Source organism: Plecotus auritus, assembly GCF_963455305.1.
Source record: "Plecotus auritus genome assembly, chromosome: 13".
NCBI lineage: Eukaryota > Metazoa > Chordata > Mammalia > Chiroptera > Vespertilionidae > Plecotus > Plecotus auritus.
This window is the reverse complement of record NC_137779.1, coordinates 29,562,181-29,567,930: the sequence shown is the minus strand read 5'-3', so window position 1 is coordinate 29,567,930 and position 5,750 is coordinate 29,562,181.

Here is a 5,750-nt window from a genome sequence, read left to right as displayed (position 1 = left end):
TGGGGCTGGGCGGGGCCCGGAGCGGAAGCAATCCCGCTGCGGCGTGCCCCGAGCCGTCACCATAGCAACCAGAGCCTCCCGGGAGTCGTGGGCACTTGACTGGGCTGCTGCCTGGCCCCCCCATCCCCCCACCCTCGAGCGAGAGGATCACTATGGAAACGAGGGCGGGGCTGGACCTGGGGCTGTGGGCGGGGTCATAGCGGTCTGGGTGGAGCCTGGATCCAAAGATGGGGGTCTGGGCGGGGCTGATGGTGGAGAGACCTCTCTGACAATCTGACTCTCCATTCCAATAATTACAGGCTGTTGTTGTTCCTTGTGATTAAGCCCCCGATGTAGCCCGGAGGGGTGGGAGCTCAAACTGGTAGGGGCTGTGATGTGACGTGTTTAAGCGTTTATTTTTGTGATATATTGAATATGATTTTGTCCTGGTTATGTAAATATTTCATAGTTTTCCTTGTCTATTGGCAGGGAGGGGTCTTCCAGGTCCCTTGACTGCTTACACATCCCATCTCATCTATCAGTCAATTCTACAGGTTCCACCCTGACAACGTGTCCAGTATTTTCTGTCTTCCTCCCATGTCCATTGCTATCACCCTGGTCCAAGCCATCATCTTCTCTCTTCTTCTTTTTAAAATATATTTTATTGATTTTTTACAGAGAGGAAGGAAGAGAGAGAGAGAGTTAGAAACATTGATGAGAGAGAAACATCCATCAGCTGCCTCCTGCACCCCCCCCCCCCCCGCCACTGGGAATGTGCCCACAACCAAGGTACATGCCCTTGACCGGAATCGAACCCGGGACCCCTGAGTCCGCAGGCCGACGCTCTATCCACTGAGCCAAACCACAGATGGTTAGGGCATCGTCTCTCTTCTTAAATGGGCTCTCTGCTTCCATCCTCGCCCTTATTCTATTTCCCGTCAGCAGGATATCCTGTTAAAACAAAGATGGGATCGTGTCCATCCTTGGCTGCAAACCCTTTAGGGTTGCCTCATGGCTCTCAGAGTAATGAGGTCTTTACCATGGCCGGGGGGGCCCTAGGTGATCTGTCCTGGCCCTGTGGCCTCTCTTCCTTCATCTCCTGACCTCTTCCCGCCTTCCTCCATCCCAGGCCCCACTTGCCCCAGGGGCCTCCTTGCTGCTGTTTCTCTATCAGGCCAGGCACACAGGTGTCTGCATGGCTGTGCCCCGGGCTGGGCTGCTGTTTCCCCAGCTACTAGTGTTCACAGTGCTTTCCTCAGCGCCCTCAAGTGTGCTCAGATGTCACCTCTGCAGGAGGCCTCCCCTAAGCACCCTGCTCCAACGGCAGCCTCCCCCCAACCCCGCATTCTGCGCTGTTTCTCCAGGCCCTCACCATTTCCTAACATATTTTTTTTCTTTTTTTTAAAATATATTTTATTGATTTTTTCACAGAGAGGAAGGGAGAGGGAGAGAGAGTTAGAAACATCGATGAGAGAGAAACATTGATCAGCTGCCTCCTGCACGCCCCCTACTGAGGATGTGCCAGCAACCAAGGTACATGCCCTTGACCGGAATCGAACCTGGGACCCTTGAGTCCGCAGGCCAACGCTCTATCCACTGAGCCAAACCGGTCAGGGCCTAACATATTATACAACTTATTGCTTGTGTCGGTGGGGTATCTTCCTCCACTGACAGCGGCGACAACAGGGCGTTTGTGTTTAGCTCATGGACGTCTCACTCTGGCTGAACAGTGCCTGCACCTAGCAGACACTTGGTGAACGTTAAGTGAGTGAACAAATATTATATTTAAAAAAAAGAAGGTGGAGCCCTGGCCAGGTTGGACCGTTGTCCTGTGCACTGAAAGGTTGGGGTTCCGTCCCTGATAAAGGGCGTATACCTAGGTTACAGGTTCGATCCCCGGGGAGGGAGCATATGGAAAAGCAACTGATCAATGTCTCTCTGTCTGTCTCTCTCTCCTATCTCCCCTCTCTCTGAAATCAATAGGCATGTCCTCAGGTGAGGATAGAAGAAGAATTAGAAGAAGAAGAAGAAGAGGAAGAAGAAGAAGAAGAAGAAGAAGAAGAAGAAGAAGAAGAAGAAGAGCAGGAGGAGGAGGGAGAAGGAGGAGGAGGAGGAGGAGGAAGAAGAAGAACAGGAGGAGGAGGAGGAGGAGGAGGAGGAGGAGGAGGAGGAAGGAGAAGAAGAAGAGGAGGAGGAGGAGGAGGAGGAGGAAGGGAGAGGGGAAGGAGAAGGTGGCTAACAGTGATTGAAGTATGCTGACACAACATTAAAAAGTAAATAAATCATGTTTACTTGTATAGGTTTAGCTTACATCTGGAAAGATACCAGTGGTTACCACGGGTGTGGACAACCTCTAGCCTGGGACCAAGGGAGGGATCTTTCTTTCACACTCTTTGGCTTTTCCCCTACGTGTATACATGGCCTATTAAAGAAGTACCTCAGATGGAAATGAATGCTTTGAAACCCAGAACACAGTAACGTCCCACATCTCTGGCCCTTCCACGCCAGCTCTCACGTACTTTGGAAAGCTGCCCTCTCGGGCTCTTTCCTGCAGACACCTCCTCCTCTTTGTAATCCTGGCATGCGAGCGCCGGCTGTAGTGTTGGCGTTGGATTGGAGGCTAGCACCCTGCAGCGGCAAGTGATGGATGGACGTGCCTACCGTTTAGGGACCTTCGTCTGCATGGTTCTGAATCCAGTGGGGCCTGACCACCACAGGCCTGGCTGCCAGAGCTCAGGCAACAGAATCCATTCCCGTAATTAATGGCTGTTAAAAGCTGACCCAAGCCACGGAGCTCCTGGAAGCTAGTTCCTGTTTAGACAGTGAGCCATGGGGGGCTAGATGGCCTCCGGAGGCGCTTGTAAAGATTGTATGCTCGCCCTAACCGGTTTGGCTCAGTGGATAGAGCGTCAGCCTGCGGACTGAAGGGTCCCAGGTTCGATTCCGGTCAAGGGCACGTACCTTGGTTGCGGGCACATCCCCAGTAGGGGGTGTGCAGGAGGCAGCTGATCGATGTTTCTGACTCTCTATCCCTCTCCCTTCTTCTCTGTAAAAAATCAATAAAATATATTTTAAAAAAAGATTGTATGCTCACAAAAAGGAGACAGGAGTGAGCTGTGGAGTGGAGGATGGGATATGGGAAGAGGGAAGAGGATACAGGCATTGATAATGTTCTGGTGGTGAATTCACAGGTGGCTATTACACCTTTATGTTTAACAAATTAACATATATGCTACAGAGAATGTTATGTGTATGTTTAAAGAGATGAAAAGGAGATTAAAAATGACAAAATTGAAGGGCACTTTAAAATATATATTTTTTTATTGATTTCAGAGAGGAAGGGAGAGAGAGAGAGAGAGAGAGAGAGAGAGAGAGAGAGAGAGAGAGAGAGAAACAACGATGAGAGAGAATCATGGACCGGCTGCCTCCTGCACCCCTCACACTGGGGATCGAGCCCGAAACCCAGGCATGTGCCCTGACCGGGAATCGAACTATGACCTCCTGGTTCGTAGGTCGACGCTCAACCACTGAGCCACGCCAGATGAGCTGAAGGGCACTTTTTTTGAAAAAGACTGTATACCCAGATTCTGAGAGGCCCAGGGTTCCCAGCTTTGAGAATCTATTTTATTCAGCTTCCCATTCCACAGACAAGGAAACTAAGGCTCACACAATTTAAAAGATTTGCCAAGTGAGTTAGAACTAGAATCAGAACCCAGATTTCTTGACTCCGCCTTGCTAATCCGAATACCGGTTAAAAATTCGGATACCGGTAAAAAGTGTGGATACAGTTAAAAATGTGGATTAGCTATTAACTGGTTAAAAATTCGGATTTTGTAATCAAAGAGAACATGATAATTTCAAGAGAAACACCAAAAGTACTTTATTCAAAGTAATGTCCATCACTAGCTACACATTTCCCCATCTTTCAGGAATTTGTGGATACTGTCCCAATAGAACTTTTCTTGTTTCGAGGCAGACCATTCAGAGACCCCATTTTCCACTTCTTCCTACATGTTGAAGTGCTGTTCAGAAAGTGTGTGTGCCATCGATCTGAACGAGTGGTCATCTGAAGGAGCAAGGTCTGGTGAACACGGCGGGTGGGTTCATACTTCCCAGGCAAGATCTTTTAATGTGTCTTTAACTGGTTTTGAAGTGATGATGTGTCATCATGAAGCAAAATTACTTGGCCGTGTCTTCTGGCGCCATTTTACTATCAAAGTGTGGTTCAAATTGATGATTTTGTTGTCGGTAGCCATCCGTATTAACGGTTTCTCCTGGTTTTAGAAGCTCATGATACACCACACCTTCCCGATCCCACCAAACGCAGAGCAGTGTCTTCTTTCCGAAGCGATTTGGCCTTGCAGTCGATGTTGATGGTTGACCTGGATCAACCCATGATTTTGTGCATTTGGGATTCTCAAAATAAATCCACTTTTCATCGCCAGTCACAATTCGATGCAAAAAAGACTTTCGTGCCGTTGAAGCAACGTTTTACTGATGACTTTTCGGTTTTCCATTTGTCTTTCGTTCAGTTAATGGGGCGCCCATTTTCCTTCCTTTAAAATCCTTCCCATTGCTTGTAAACGGTCGGAAATGGTTTGCTGAGCAACGTTTAATCTTTCTGCGAGTTGTTTTTGAGTTTGACCCACATCTTCATCCAATAATGCTTGTAACTGTTGGTCTTCAAACTTTTTCGGCTGACCTGGACGTTCTTTGTCTTTCACATCGAAATCATCCCTTTTAAAGCGTTTACACCAGCGTTCACAAGTGTCTTGAGGTGGAGCATGTTCACCCTAAGCTTCCCGAAGTATACGATCACTTTCAGCAGCGCTTCTCTTCAAAATGAATTATAACTTCCCACAAATGCTTTTCTTGGGGGCATGAAATTCGACCTTTTTAAGCGTAAAAACATCTATGATGTTAACACCTTCAGAATATTTGACATATGAAGTTTTGAAACTTGCTGTCAATACAACAAAATAGCCTGCATATCAAATCGCATATATATCAACTATGTGTAACTCCATCTATTGGAAAAAAAAATCCGCATCATTAACCGGTACACCTGGTACTAACATGGAGTTGGGGAGATGACAGACTTCATGGAGGTGATCTCTGTCCACCAAGCCGGGTCCCGAAGGACAAAGGGGGTGGTCCATGTTACTGGCAGCCCAGGCTGCATGGAAGAGGCGGCCATTTGGAGGACTCATATCCAGCCTGGCACCCAGGGTCTTGAGCGGCAGGCGGGACGTTCGGACTCTGTCCTGAGGCCCCTGGGGAGCCATGGAGGGTTGTGTGCGGGGGGCGGCTGGGCCTGGCTTGCTTTGGAGCACAATTGCTCCAGTCAGCAGGGCCTTGGGTCCACTGCGGGGCCGGTGTGTGTCAGTACCAGGCATCAGTCTGCAGAGCAAGGAGCATGGGCCAGGGCGAGGCAGTCCTGGGCTCCCGCCTGCGCGGTTTTGGGGCACGCTCCCCAGAAAACCTGGGGGCCCTTCCTGTAACCTGGATCGCGTTAGCAGCTCACGGTTACTCTGAGGACTGAAAGGAAGTGTCCCGCACAGAGAAAGGCGTGCACACTCATTTCCCTCCCCTCCGGTGCTATGAACAAAGCAGAGCCGTCTTTGCTCCCCACGGTAACCCCACAGTAACCCCACAGTAAAGGATCACCGTCCCCTCTTTACATCCGGCCCCAGACCAAGGCTGCTCGCGCCTGCGTGGTGGGAGCCAAATGTGCAGAGAGCAGCGCTGAGGACGCCGCTGGGGTCGCCTTG